At 37.8% G+C, this 17069-nt stretch overlaps 1 protein-coding gene across 1 annotated transcript in view; it reads right to left on the bottom strand.

Annotated features, from left to right (window-relative positions):
* The window catches only part of LOC103029681 (inactive phospholipase C-like protein 2), a 156194-nt gene that overhangs the window by 74196 nt on the left and 64929 nt on the right, over positions 1-17069 (bottom strand). The window lies entirely within an intron of this gene.

Genomic DNA, 17069 nt, shown 5'->3' with positions numbered 1-17069 from the left:
GATCAACAGCAGTTTAAAAACTTTTTAGAAAGTTTTAACATTCTGACCAATTACAGGAAGTTCATGTAGGCTATCATCACCCATTAAACAATAGAAAAAGAAACAGAACCAGTGCTGTGCCGAAATCCAATGCCATCATTACTCTTTACAAAAATTGTGACTACTGTATCTACTGTAACTGTAGATTAAATTAACTGTAGATCAAACAAATAAAAGGGCAATCTATTCTGATTATTCTGTTGTATGATGAATATGCATATACACAAATCTTGGTTTTTAGTTTGGTCCAAACCTTTAGGTGTGAAAGCACCCTTAAACTCTGAATAGTACTACCTTGTTGGCCACAGCTGATTATTTGCTTGCCCATGCCATAAGAATGGCTCACATATTTTAAATAAAGCATTTTTAAGCATAAATTAACAAAACCAAATTGTAATACAATAAAAAAACAACAATAAACATTGTGACATTGTTGAAACAGACAAAAGCACAATGAAATGGCTTTTTTGAAAAATGCCCTTTTTTTTAATAATTAACACCCATAATTATGCTTCTTTTTTTAAAGAAACATGCAGCTGTTTCGTGCAGAAAATATACAGGATGCTACGAGTGTGCGATATGCCTCTAAAAACATCACAATATTTGGGATAGCAATATTTTTGGCAATATGACAAAACATTTAATAAAAAAAATAAAAAAAATCAATAATACTGAAACAAGAATACTGAAACTTACTGAAACTATTAACTCTCATTTGGCGATATTTGATATTTGATATATGATATGGAACACATTTTGAAAATGTAAGATAAGTAACAGAAGTCAATGATCCAACATGTCATGATACTAAAAACTAACAACTAAAAAAATAACTCCATATATCCAGGACTGAGGTAAAGTGAATTATCAATTGGACAGATATAATCAGATATAGATACAATATGACACCCCTACCATATACAATCAATCACAATAACAATTAAATATTCATATTCATAACCTGCACATATTCCCGCACTCGGCTCCGCAGTTTTTTGACAATAGCCAACAACCAATGGCTGGTGTGGCTCAGTGGATAACACCATCACCTGCTCATGAGTTACCACATCATGTGAGAGACTAGGGTTCAATTCCTGATCTGGATGACTATACTGTGCTATGCCCAACGCTGTAATAAAAGAATAATCTTGTAAATCGCTCTGGATAAGAGTGTCAGTTAAATTCAGTATACAGTCATATGAAAAAGTTTGGGGACCTCTATTAATCTTAATAATTTTTAGTTGTAAATATTTGGGTGTTTGCAACAGCCATTTCAGTTTGATATATCTAATAACTGATGGACACAGTAATATTTCAGGATTGAAATGTTATTGTACTAACAGAAAATGTGCAATATGCATTAAACCAAAATTTGACCGGTGCAAAAGTATTGGCACCCTTATCATTTTATTGATCATTTTATTACTCCTAACTACTTTTTACTGACTTACTGAAGCACAACATTGGTTTGGTAACCTCATTGAGCTTTGAACTTCATAGCCAGGTGTATCCAATCATGAGAAAAGGTATTTAAGGTGGCCAATTGCAAGTTGTTCTCCTATTTGAATCTCCTCTGAAGAGTGGCATCATGGGCTCACCAAAACAACTCTCAAATGATCTAAAAACAAAGATTGTTCAACATAGTTGTTCAGGGGAAGGATACAAAAAGTTATCTCAGAGATTTAACCTGTCAGTTTCCAGTTTTTTATGTAAATATAAATGTAAAATAACCAACATGGTCATACGTCCGGACCCATCTTGGGTTTTACTGGGATTTTTTTTTCATTGGATGCAATGTAATTATGCACTAAACTGTACTAATCACCCTTTGTTACACAATACCTGCAAAGTTAGCTCTGCTACAGTCTGATTGATGATGTTTATCCAGCTTTGAAATAAAAAGAAATAATAAAAACCCTTTCTCTGTATCTCAATTTCCCAAAAAACTCCCAAATAAAACACACTCCGTGCCAAGTGCCCTCCAGCGCGTTGAGAAAAGCCAGCTCCACTCTGAGCTCGGTGTCTCTTCAGGTTCTAGTGGCTGCAGGCATAAGCGTTATTGGCACAGGCGCCTGGCTAACAACACATCAGTCTGAGATTCCATTCCTCCATGACTAACGTTCACGTCTAAAGCAACTTATTCACCGCCGCTGTTAATTGCTGATGATGGTTTAGCTAAACAAAGGAAAAGATCTACAATAGCACTGTTTAGAAGAGATACACTGGCGTGATGAGACTGCACGCTGAGCATTGTGGGCTATGGACTGTTCACTATTGATGTAACATCGTATAACATCATTATTATTGACTGTTCTGTAATTACCATATTTTTCACACTATAAGGTGCACTGGATTATAAAGTGCACTATCAATAAACGTTTTTTTTTTTTGGTATTTTTTCATACTTGCATTATGTGACAGTAGTAAGGAACAGGGGTGTCACCATGTTTTCATTCTAATTCAGTTGGTGCCTAAAAGTCTGTCTGTCTATCTATCTATCTATCTATCTATCTATCTATCTATCTATCTATCTATCTATCTATCTATCTATCTATCTATCTATCCATCTATGCCTCTCTCATACTGTCTTTCTGTCTCTCTCACACTCTTTCAATATATATCTGCTTTTTCTCTCAATTCCTCTTTCTCTCTCTGCCTTTTTCTCTGTTTTTTATCTATCTATCTATCTATCTATCTATCTATCTATCTATCTATCTATCTATCTATCTATCTATCTCTGCCTCTCTCTTACTGTCTTTCTGTCTCTCTCACACTCTTTCAATATATATCTGCTCTTTCTTTCAATTCCTCTTTCTCTGGCTCTATCTTTCTCTCTCTGCCTTTTTCTCTATTTGTCTCTTTTTTCATCTGTCTATCTATCTGTCTATCTATCTATCTGTCTGTCTGTCTGTCTGTCTGTCTGTCTAGATCTTACTGCTGGGAGGAGGTGGGGTGGTGGCTAACTAAGTTAGGTAAAGCTAATCTAAGTAAACAAAAGTGTAATTCTTAAAAGAAAAAAAAAGAAAAAAAATACTCACCACTGAACAGCGAAAGAGCTAGTGTTTAGCGTGGTTAGCGGTTAATGCTAATGCTGCTCCAGCAGTGCTACCTGGGGATAGCAGCAGGCTACAGGCTGATAATATTTACCTCTGAATGGCAAAGAGCTAGTGCTTTGTGCGGTTAACAGCTAATGCTAATACTCTAATACTGCTCCAGCCTCATTGCTGGAGAACTAAACTGAAACTCCTGTATAACTCTGTACTTCAGCAGAGTGGCTTTACTAGTCCTTAATACCTGACTGGTAGAATTCATACATAGGGAGCACTGATGATTTTTTATAAAATTTTAAGTGTGTGTTTAACAACACCTATAGGAATGCACTATTGACTGTTGTCAGGGTTTTAATCAGTCAGTGGAGCTCCTGTGTTTTTCACCACCAAAACATATAGAAACACACCAGAAATTTACCTGAACACACCTCACTTCCAGACCACCACGCCCATCAGTGTAGAATTATTTCAAACTCTGATGCTCCGATTTTAAGAGCACAAAAGTGAGGTGTCAAAGTAGACTGTTGACTGAGTGTAAGATAGCAATGAGCCTCACAACATGCCTTGTGCAGAGTGTACAACAGAGCCGACAGTGTTTTCTGTGCGGAAATCTTGTTCTGCATTATGTTCATCAAATGCTTTGACATTTTAGAATGAGCACACACTCACACAGTTGCAATCTTTTTTTTTTGTTTTAACAATGTGAATCTGGTATTTGTTCCTAAAACTCAAAATTCTCCAACATTTCCAATCACCACAATAAGGTAAGTGTGATAGCTTTTTTTCATTAGCAGTACTTTCATTATCTGCATGCACCTATCGAAATGATGGTACTTGTTCCTAAGCAACAGGGAAACATGCAGGCTGAAACAGGGCACCCAAGCGAAAAGACCACGCTGGACACCTTGTGTTTTTCTGCTTTCAGAATCCAGAGTCATGTGAAAGCATGACATACATACGTTTAGCCTTAGACTCAGCAGAAATGCAGCCACAACACCATTTCAATAGAAACAACAGGACTATTTTAGTCATCCAGCATCACGTATTACTGCACAGTCAGCTGCTCACTGGACGACTGTTTACTTACATGTTTCTGCAATTAAAAAAGCAGCTGTAGAAACTGATTCTAACCTTTAAAAAAATACTTCCCAAAACAAGGATCTGCTTTACATTTTAGGCACTTAAAAAAAAAAAAATAACATTTTGTAGCCTGCTTTGGAATCTGAGAAGAAAATTGACTAAAAAAAAAAAAAAAAACATCTTTTGCATTACAAATTGTACAAATGAATACAATACAAAAAAAAGAGGCCGGTCTTTTAGCTCCTGTGTAAACTGACTGGTTATAAGTATGGATGCTGATACATAATGTATATCTGTGAATGTTTTATTGTGTGTGTCACTGTATATGAATACTTATATTTATATGGGAGCTCTTGAGATACTCCCTATTATTCACTAATGGACAAAACATGGAACACTGGTGAACCTTCCCAGGAGTGACCGGCCAACCTAAAGAAATTACTCCAAAAGGGCATGAACAACTCATCCAGGAGATCCCAAAACAACCCAGAACAGCAGTTAAAGAACTGCAGGATCTCACTTAAAGCCTCAGTTAAGGTTAATGAGTGTTAATGATTAAATAATAAGAAAGAGACTGGGTGAAAATGGTCTCCATGGGAGAATTCCAAGATAAAAAACACTGCTGACCAAAAACAACACAACCACTCGTCTCACATTTACCAACTAACATCAAACACAACACAACCACCCGTCTCACATTTACCAACTAACATCAAACACACCACAACCACCCGTCTCACATTTACCAACTAACATCAAACACACCACAACCACCCGTCTCACATTTACCAACTAACATCAAACACAACACAACCACCAGTCTCACATTTACCAACTAACATCAAACACAACACAACCACCCGTCTCACATTTACCAACTAACATCAAACACAACACAACCACCCGTCTCACATTTACCAACTAACATCAAACACACCACAACCACCCGTCTCACATTTACCAACTAACATCAAACACACCACAACCACCCGTCTCACATTTACCAACTAACATCAAACACAACACAACCACCCGTCTCACATTTACCAACTAACATCAAACACAACACAACCACCCGTCTCACATTTACCAACTAACATCAAACACAACACAACCACCCGTCTCACATTTACCAACTAACATCAAACACAACACAACCACCCGTCTCACATTTACCAACTAACATCAAACACAACACAACCACCCGTCTCACATTTACCAACTAACATCAAACACAACACAACCACCCGTCTCACATTTACCAACTAACATCAAACACAACACAACCACCCGTCTCACATTTACCAACTAACATCAAACACAACACAACCACCCGTCTCACATTTACCAACCAACATCAAACACAACACAACCACCCGTCTCACATTTACCAACTAACATCAAACACAACACAACCACCCGTCTCACATTTACCAACTAACATCAAACACAACACAACCACCCGTCTCACATTTACCAACTAACATCAAACACAACACAACCACCCGTCTCACATTTACCAACTAACATCAAACACAACACAACCACCCGTCTCACATTTACCAACTAACATCAAACACACCACAACCACCCGTCTCACATTTACCAACTAACATCAAACACAACACAACCACCCGTCTCACATTTACCAACTAACATCAAACACAACACAACCACCCGTCTCACATTTACCAACTAACATCAAACACAACACAACCACCCGTCTCACATTTACCAACTAACATCAAACACAACACAACCACCCGTCTCACATTTACCAACTAACATCAAACACAACACAACCACCCGTCTCACATTTACCAACTAACATCAAACACAACACAACCACCCGTCTCACATTTACCAACTAACATCAAACACAACACAACCACCCGTCTCACATTTACCAACTAACATCAAACACAACACAACCACCCGTCTCACATTTACCAACTAACATCAAACACAACACAACCACCCGTCTCACATTTACCAACTAACATCAAACACAACACAACCACCCGTCTCACATTTACCAACTAACATCAAACACAACACAACCACCCGTCTCACATTTACCAACTAACATCAAACACAACACAACCACCCGTCTCACATTTACCAACTAACATCAAACACACCACAACCACCCGTCTCACATTTACCAACTAACATCAAACACAACACAACCACCCGTCTCACATTTACCAACTAACATCAAACACAACACAACCAGCCGTCTCACATTTACCAACTAACATCAAACACAACACAACCACCTGTCTCACATTTACCAACTAACATCAAACACAACACAACCACCCGTCTCACATTTACCAACTAACATCAAACACAACACAACCACCCGTCTCACATTTACCAACTAACATCAAACACACCACAACCACCCGTCTCACATTTACCAACTAACATCAAACACAACACAACCACCCGTCTCACATTTACCAACTAACATCAAACACAACACAACCACCCGTCTCACATTTACCAACTAACATCAAACACAACACAACCACCCGTCTCACATTTACCAACTAACATCAAACACAACACAACCAGCCGTCTCACATTTACCAACTAACATCAAACACAACACAACCACCCGTCTCACATTTACCAACTAACATCAAACACAACACAACCACCCGTCTCACATTTACCAACTAACATCAAACACAACACAACCACCCGTCTCACATTTACCAACTAACATCAAACACACCACAACCACCCGTCTCACATTTACCAACTAACATCAAACACAACACAACCACCCGTCTCACATTTACCAACTAACATCAAACACAACACAACCACCCGTCTCACATTTACCAACCAACATCAAACACAACACAACCACCCGTCTCACATTTACCAACTAACATCAAACACAACACAACCACCCGTCTCACATTTACCAACTAACATCAAACACAACACAACCACCCGTCTCACATTTACCAACTAACATCAAACACACCACAACCACCCGTCTCACATTTACCAACTAACATCAAACACAACACAACCACCCGTCTCACATTTACCAACTAACATCAAACACAACACAACCACCCGTCTCACATTTACCAACTAACATCAAACACAACACAACCACCCGTCTTACATTTACCAACTAACATCAAACACAACACAACCACCCGTCTCACATTTACCAACTAACATCAAACACAACACAACCACCCGTCTCACATTTACCAACTAACATCAAACACAACACAACCACCCGTCTCACATTTACCAACTAACATCAAACACACCCCAACCACCCGTCTCACATTTACCAACTAACATCAAACACAACACAACCACCCGTCTCACATTTACCAACTAACATCAAACACACCACAACCACCCGTCTCACATTTACCAACTAACATCTAACACAACACAACCACCCGTCTCACATTTACCAAATTGTCTCCATGGGTGACTTCTAAGATAAAAATCCTGCTGACCAAAAACACCACAACCACCCGTCTCACATTTACCAACTAACATTAAACAACATTTCAGAAAAAGAACATCATACTGAATGTAAAACGTGGTGGTGGTAGTGTGATTAGTGTGATTAGTGTGATGGTCTGGAGCTGCTGGATAACTTGCTGTAATAGATGGAAGCAGGAATTCTGCTGTTTATCAGACAATCCTGAAGGAGAATATCCTCCATCTGTTCCTTACTGACCTCAAGCTCAGGAGTACTTGGGTTCTGCAGAAGGACAATGACCCAAAGCACACAAACCTCTGAAGTTCACCTCTAAATGGATTAAATAGATTAAATCTAAATGAAGGTTATGAAGGAGTGGTCTAGTTAAAGTCTAGATGCTGTGGATGATTTAAACAGGATGTTCATGATGGAAAACCCTTAATTGTGTCTGAATTATAACAATTCTGTAGAAGAGTGGAACGAAATTTCTCCACAGAGATGTGAAAGACTTGTTGCCAGTTATCTGTAAAGCTTGATTGCAGTTTATTATGTTTAGAGCGCAAACACTTTGTCACACAGCCTCGATTGGTTTGAATAGCTTGTTTTTCGTTTATTAAAGAAAAAAAGCATTTAAAAAGTGCTTTATATATTTACTCAAGTTTTCTTTGTCTGATATTAAGTTTATTTGATAATCTGAAAAAATGTCAGTATGACAAAAAAGCAAAAACTAAAGAAATCTGTAGGGGGAAATACTTTTTAATGCCACTGTAAATACAGTAGAACAGTGTTCACAGAAAATGCTGGTCTTGTGTTCTGCTCTGGGACCAAGTCGGACCCCTGCGTGGACACATTCAGCTGCTGCTTGAGTCATCTGAAGAGTACAGTCTCTGACATTTACTGGTGACACACACCTACATGCCTTGAGCACTGTGATAAAGAGGCTCTGGCCACCTCAGCTCAACAGAACAGAACAATTCATATGTAATTATGGAAATTCAGAAAACCAGACTACTTGATTTGCTCTCTTATCAGAGAACAATGTCTTATGAAGGTGCAAACGAATGGAAATAAGATGAATTAAGTGAGATTTGCAGAAAATACTCTCCTTAAGGTCTGTACCACCCATAATCTCAGCCTGGCATCTCCATAAAATCAAACTTCAGACCTCTGCTTACTGGTATTATTGCTTGCTATGCTGGATTTTTCAGTTAATTTCAGAAAAACAGGCAGTGGGAATGGAAGACAGATGTTAGCTACTTTAGCCAGTTTTTATTAGCAATTCCTACCTTTATCTCACATTTATCAGATACATCCATCATATAGTTACACTACAGGGGCTGAAATCACCTAAAAATTTTAAAGCAGCTTTTTAGAATCTGTCAGTTTTAAAATATTGCAATAAAAAAAAAAAAAAAAAATATATATATATATAAAAAAAAAAAAATATATATATATATATATATATATATATATATATATATATATTTTTTTTTTTTTTTTTTTATTATATGGCCCAGTCATATGTTTATCTACTCCAGAGAGTCATATTCTATTGGTGGTACTTCTGTACAGGGACTAGATGAGCTGTGCATTCAGCACAGACATGTGGGCATAAACAGTGAAAAAAGTGAAAAAGTATTTGCCCACATAAAGATTTCTTTTGTTTTTGCATTTTTGTCATACTTAAATTTTTCTAACTATTAAACAAACTTTAATATCAAAGAAATATAACCTGAATAAATTTAAAAAGCACCTTTTAAATGATAATTTTATTTATTAAAAGAAAATAAAACTATCCAAACCAATCTAGCCCTTTGTGAAATAGTGTTTGCCCCGCATTAATTAACTGCAATTAATCACACTTTTTGGAAAGGTGAGTTCAATTTTACTACTAACCACAACCAGGCCTGATTACTGCCAGACCTGTAGAATCAAAAACAGATGAGAAAACAAAGTAATTGATCATCTATCAGTCTGGAAAAGGTTATAAAGTCATTTCTCAAGCTTTGGGACTCCAGATAACCACAGTGATTCACTATTATTCACTAATGGAGAAAAACACATGGAACACTGGTGAACCTTCCCAGGAGTGACCGGCCGACCTAGAGAAATTATTCCAAAAGGGCATGAACAACTCATCCAGGAGATCTCAATGGAACCCAGAACAATCGTCTTAATGATTCCCAGAACTTTTGGTAAATATGTTTTAGACTGACGTCACAAAAGTGGAACTTTTTGGAAGGTGTGCGTCACTTAGGGTGGGGGGAAAAAGGCTAAATAAATTAACCAATATTTTCCTTATGCAAAAACGACCAGTATGTTAAACACAATCTCCATCTCCATGTTTAGGCCTGTTAAACAGGCATTAATTAAAAAAATTCAACTAATTAAAAACGAGATCACTAGATCATTTGGGAGTCTGACCCTTTTTGCATTTTGAGACCATATAAATATATATAAATCAGGCCCCAGGTTTACAGCCCATATGCTGCTGCACAATTTTACCAATTTTACTTCTAACCTGGATATCACTGAAGGGACCAACCGCTGACCAGAGGATATTTGAGAGATGGCTCATTCTCAGCACAGCGTGAGACACTGATATGATGATGGCAGGGTAGTGAGCACTGCTACAAGTGCATTAAGCACAGCAGTGGTGCTGGAGATGGAGCACAGTGAACATGCTTGTGTACAGTTAGTGACTATAACCTAAGTCTGGACTAGAGGAAATAGAGTCTGTTCATTCTGTGGACATGTTTCCAACTCTAGCCACATAAGGCCAAGCACTGATATATATGAATAAGGAAAATACTAAGACCAAAATAGAGGCCAAAATCATACTTTAAATCATAGACACAATAAAAAAAAATACTAATGAAAAGTCTGTAGTATTACTCTCAGTAATGCACTAAAATAAAGCTATTTTTAGTCTACTCTGGCTACTGCGCTTGCACAGATCTCCTCATCGAGGGACACTTGCCTCATTAGCGCACCACTCCCACTGCAAATATTGCTGGGCGATATGACCAAAAATGTATAATCACTGTATGTTTCAAGATTCTGAGAGTTTCACTGTAATTTTCATTTATTTATTTAGTTATTTTTTTCTGAATGACTGGGCTTTAATACAGGTTTTTAACTAACTCTACTGTTAGGAGTACATATAATATCAAACATTAAGGCTTTAAATTAAGGCTTTGATTAGTATTGGGTTTACTTAGTCCCACAAAATATATACACAATATATGAAGAAATCAGACTTCATTGTCAGAAACACAGCTGAATAATAAAAACAATAGACCTTAAAAAGAGACACGACAACAACAACCAAATATATTAAATACTATAATTAGACCTAAAATAGTATAAATGTAAGTATTTAAATAGATATTTCTCAAACATTATATTGCACAAGTTAAACACAAGTTTAATATCAATTTATAATATGTTATTATTGAAGCCATTAGAGGCTTTACAGTATTAAAATCAGACACAATTGCCTTCTTTCTGCAGTTAACAAATACATTCAGTTTAGTGTGCATTAAAATGATCCTTCAAGCTACAGTATTAATATATTTAAACAGGGCTATAGTTACTGCTCTTGAAGTTTTTTTTTTATACAGAGTTTTATGGAGTTTTAATACTTGTGCTAAATAAATGAATCTTTACTCAGGACTGATTCATTCTGGGCTCCTGTGGGGAATGAGAGTAACTTTTCTCCAAGCTGTGGATTGATTGTGCACTTCCATTTGTCTTTTTTTCTGAGTGAATAACTGCTGTTTGCTGTTGCTTTTCTATTTTACTCAGATAAAAACACTCATACAGTGAGGAACAGCAGCAGGAGCTCCTCAGATAAAGTGCGGTTCTCATTTCTCTCCAGATAGGAAGAAGCATTTGACTCCACAGAGCTGAGCTACTATCACTTCAGTGTGTTAGCTTCTTATACTAACTGGCTAGCGTTAGCTAACGAGCTGTATCTGCTTCTTTAATGGTTTTAATTTCCCCTCTGGTATATCAGATGAACCGGTATACCGCTCAGCACCACTCACAGCACTTAACTCACCCTAATGCCATGTACATTCTGAAACCACACAATACCAATGTCAATGCCAATGATCTACCACCCAACTAACCTCTGGTCAGTGATTATCCTTTATATTATTCCAAATCCTGAAAGCAAACAGGAACTTTGTGCAGGACAATGATCTTAAACAGACCTCAAAATCCAGCACAAATACATTCAAACTACTCTGCAGACCACAAGCAGAAGCTTCTGGAATGGTCCTCACATCACATCCCCCAGACTACTGGAAATCTGTGGGTGGATCTTAAACATGCAGTGCAGGCAGCACGACTAGAAGAGTTCTGCAAAGGAAGAGTGGGTGAAAATTCCTAAAACAAGAACAGAAAGACTCCTAGCTGCCTACAAAGAGCATCTGCGAGGTATGATATCCACTATAGGGGCTGTTAACTTAGTACTGAGTTTGCAGAGTGCCCAAACTTTTTTATGAGAGGGTTAAACAACCCATATTATATCCTAAAATTACTTTTATTGAGTATACAGCACACCTCTGTTGATAAAAATGCTTTGCTTCAAAAAAGCTATATTCACACAAAAGGTAATAGTGGCCCAAAACGCTTTCAAAATGTGATATTTTCTTCTGAACTTTACTTAATGTAAACTTTACTTGCAAAGCTTTAAGAAAAAGGTATCAGGGATATCATCAAACATTTAGCAAACATCCAATATATTGATATTGTACATTAATCTAATCCTAACTTATTCCAAAAGAGCTACTGCGCTTGTGCAGATCTCCTTATCGAGGAACACTTTCCTCTCTTGTCCACCACTTACAGTGCAGCTAGTGCTGGGCGGTATGAACAAAAATATATAAATCACTGTATTTTTATATTTTTCTGACTGTTTCACATTATATCACACTATTTCTTACTTTTTTTCGGCATGACTGGTCATTTAATACAGGTTTGTGACTTACTCTACTGTTATAAGCACAGTACAGGCCAAAAGTTTGGATACACCTTCTCTTTTCCAATGCGTTTTCTTTATTTTCATGACTGTTTACATTGTAGATTCTCACTGAAGCATCAAAACTATGAATGAACACATGTGGAGTTTTATGTACTTACGTACAAAAAAAGATCTGTCCTCCACAGTCACTGGACCTGAACCCAATCCAGATGGTTTGGGGTGAGCTGGAGCACAGAGTGAAGAAGGCAAAGGGTCAACAAGTGCTAATAAACACCTCTGGGAACTCCTTCCTTCAAGACTGTTGGAAAACTTTTTTTTTCAGGTGGCCACCTCTTGAAGCTCATTGAGAGAATGATGCCAAGAGTGTGCAAAGCAGTAATCAGAGCAAAGGGGGGCTATTTTTTGAAGGAACTAGAAAATAAAAGGTTTTTTTAAATTATTTCACCTTTTTTTTGTTAAGTACATAAAACTCCATGTGTTCATTCATAGTTTTGATGCCTTCAGTGAGAATCTACAATGTAGATTCTTTTGGCCTGTACTGTAGGAATCAGACTTCATTTATCGATATATTGATATTGTACATTACTCTAATTAGTGCTGCGCGATATGGAGATAAATATCATGGGGATGATAGAAATGTCTCTATCGTGCTACTTACCTTCTATCGTCCCTATCGTTTCTACAGTAATTTTATCAATTATTCATGCAAAATTAGGGTTGGGTGGTATTGAAGTTTTCATCTGTTTTTTTAAAATACTATTTTTATTTTATATAAAGCTCTAGCATGATGATCACCATATTGCTAAGTAGCCAAGTATTATTGTTAAAGAAAATGAAGAAAATAACAAAAAAAAACTGAGTGAAAGTTCTCCTTAACTGAAACTAATAAAAACGTAATTATAAGAAAAAACTAAAACAAACTGAAATTACAGATTGAATCCCCTTATTTTCTTGTTTGTTAATTTATTTAGAAATTAATATAATAAGTAAGTAAGCAATGATATTATTTTGTCATATTTGTCGAAGAATAACTGAAAACATACTCAAATTTGGTATATCATATAAATATAATGATATAAAAATGTATAGTGATTATATAAATATATTAGTGATATAAAAAATTCCATATCGTAATATATGATTTTTCCCATATCGCCCAGCACTAACTCTAATCCTTATTTATGATGTTAAAGAGACTATGGCATGTAGTTTGGCTGAAATTCAGTGCATCCCTACTGCCCGCCTTCTTCCTCCTCCTTCATCATCAATGTGTCATACAACTCAGGCTCAGTCACCTTTCTTTCAGAGGCGTAACCCAGTTCTGACTTCAGGTGCTTGTCGGATTGAGTTATGACTAACCGGTGAGGAGTTCCCTCCTGAGCGCACAGCCTACACATGGAGACATCATGTCCCAGGGCCCAGTCCGTGGCATTTCCTAAGCTGGCCTCGTCTTAGCAGCGGCAGGTCCCTCACATCACATTTACTCGGGCGGGTGTACATCAAGCGGGAGGGCGGGTATCAGCCTTCAGCCTAAACAAGTACTCGCTTTGTGACCCACTTGAGCCGCTGAGCCGGCGTCCATCCCCCAGGCTATCCGGGACACAGTTCACAAGCCTGGGCTGGGCTGAGCTGAGCTGGGCTGGGCGTACACTTAGCGAGAATAATAGCCCACAAGAAAAGCCTGGGCGCCGCAGCTTTTCTGCCCATTCGGCCCATTCGGCCGCCTCAAAGGAAGTGCACACTTCCTGTTGGAAAGAGCTTGTGAGCTTGTGAGGTTGTGAGGTTAGCACAAGTGGCTCCTGCTTTGAGGATTAAGTCCACGTTAATCGTGAAACGCTTGACGTGCTTTTCCGAGGATTAAAGAGTTACAGAATTCTTTTAACAACCATTTGTCAAAGAGCGGGCCGCGCCACGGATTTGGCCTAATTTGTCGCCAGCGATTGTTTGCCGTCTGACTGAGGGAGCATGGGAAACATCTGTTGAATCCATCCTGTATTTGCATCTAATATGGAAAATTTCAGGACTCCGGCTGATGTTTTTGTGTGTGTAATCGTCGTCACGGTCCGACTCCGACAGCGGCCTGCAATCCAACTCTGTGACATCCATTAATGGGCTTTTAAGCAGACCGAGCTAAACGCTCTGCCCAGCTCCCGCCTCGTTTCATAGAGCATTCTGCCTTATCTACAGATGATCCGTGTGTACGAGGATCCACAGAGAGAGAGAGAGAGAGAGAGAGAGAGTTAAATTATTATCACGATGCATCCATTAGGAACAGTATGTTTACCAGCTGTAATTAAATGCAGCATTAAAACATATAAATAAATAAATAAAATAGTAAAATTTGTTTCCTACAAGGATTCACTCATAATGCTTAACTCAAGGCAATTTAAATTATTCAAAAAATATTCCAAAAAATGCATGACTGGGCTTTTATTTAGAAATGTGACTTACTATACTCTACTTGTACTGTTAGGAGTACATATTTATAAAACACAGTCCCACAAAATTCAGTCCCACAATACAGCTCTAGAAAAAAATAAGAGAAGGTTAAAATATTATCATGATGCAGCCATTAGGAATAGCATGTTTATCAGCTGCAATTAAATGCAGCATTAAAAAAAAGGAAATAAATAAAAGTAAAACGTGTATAATCCTATAAGGATTCACTCAAAATGCTTAACTCAAATCAAATATGCACAAATTAGTGCTTGGCAATACAACCAAAGATCTGTATTGCAGAATATTTAAAGATTTTTTAAGTCCATGACTGGGCTTTAATATAGGTTTATAACTTGTACTGTTAGGTGTACATATATTTTATAAACCACGAAGGCTTTAAGTACTATTGGGTTTACTTAGTCCCACAAAATTACACAATACAGTGAAAAGCGATGAGTTTCTTTGATTTTACCAAATTGAAAACCTCTGGAATATAATCAAGAGGAAGATGGATGATGAGAAGTCATCAAACCACCAAGCTGAACTGCTTAAATAAAGTTATCTAAAAGCAGTGTGTAAGACTGGTGGAGGAGAACATGCCAAGATGCATGAAAACTGTGATTAAAAACCAGGGTTATTCCACCAAATATTGATTTCTGAACTCTTAAAACTTTATGAATATGGACTTTTCTTTTTCTTTGCTCTCTCTCTCTCTCTCCCTGAACATAACCTGGAATCGGATTCATCTGCTCTGAAAGGAGACCGCATCACACCCGCCCAGTTTAAAATGATTCTTACGCATGCTCGGTGCAATTACCCATTCTCACCAGAGAGGGCCCTAAATCCCCTAAATCCCCAAAACTTACAGACATCAGGTTTAAAGTGAGATGAACTAACACTAACAGCTCTGAAAATCCTCAGAAAGATCCAGTAGAACAAGAAGACAAAGGAAAAAGAAGATAAATAACAAGAACAGTAGGGTTCCATCACCTGTGGTGCATGCACCCCTGAAAAAACATGAAGGTGTGACTGCGCTGATTACACTGTAGAGAAAAGCATTACTGCTCTGCAGGGCAGCTGAACGGGTTCCGGTTAAAACCCCGCGAGGATTCACCAGCAGCAGACTGCTTTATTAAAAAGCTGTAGAGAGGAGGATTTACAGAGCGGCAGCACACCCACCAGTGCAAACAACACGCATCTGTAATGTATATTCACCGTAATCTGTGTGTTAGTACAGTGGGAGTTAGTTATTTAGGGGAAGGGGCAATGCTGTGCTTCACCGGATCTCAAGAAGTTTAGATCCTGCACTATGCTAATGAATCCTATTCAATAGGGGTGTGCTATATGTATTATAACCTATTTTTAATTCCCTTTATTTCTGCTGTAGACTGAAAACAATTGGGTTTTTAAAAGATGAATATAAGATAAAACATCTAACATTGCATCTTTTATTTTCAGGTATTTACCATATTTTTCGCACTTATAAGCCACACTTAATTTTCCCAAAAATCATCAGTGCACCTTATAATCAGGTATTAAGGAGCAGTAAAGCCACTCCCCTGAAGTACTGAGTTATACAGGCCCAAGGTTCTCCAGCACCAAGGCTGGAGCAGTATTAGCATTAGCTGCTAACCGCACTAGGCGTTAGCTCTTTTGCCGCTCAGAGGTGAGTATTATCAGCCTGTAGCCTGCTCCTATCCCCGGCTAGCACTGCTGGAGCAGCATTAGCATTACCCGCTAAAGACGTTAAGCGCTAGTTAGCTTTTTTGCCATTCAGAGGTGAGTATATAAGACTGTACCCTTCCTGTTTACCGTGTTAAAACAAGCTACATGGCACTGACCACTAGCTAATATCGCCCTGGTTTACCAGAACACTCAGGGTTCCTCAGTGTAGCACTGCCTGCCTAAGCTTACTGTAACTAAACAGAAGCGCTTTACTCACACAAACAGTTTTCAGGAGAGAAATCTGTGTAGATTAACATCCAGCACTTGTTTGACTTTA

The sequence above is a fragment of the Astyanax mexicanus genome, chromosome 1 (assembly GCF_023375975.1).
Source record: "Astyanax mexicanus isolate ESR-SI-001 chromosome 1, AstMex3_surface, whole genome shotgun sequence".
NCBI lineage: Eukaryota > Metazoa > Chordata > Actinopteri > Characiformes > Acestrorhamphidae > Astyanax > Astyanax mexicanus.
This window is presented reverse-complemented; position numbering and strand designations above follow the sequence as displayed.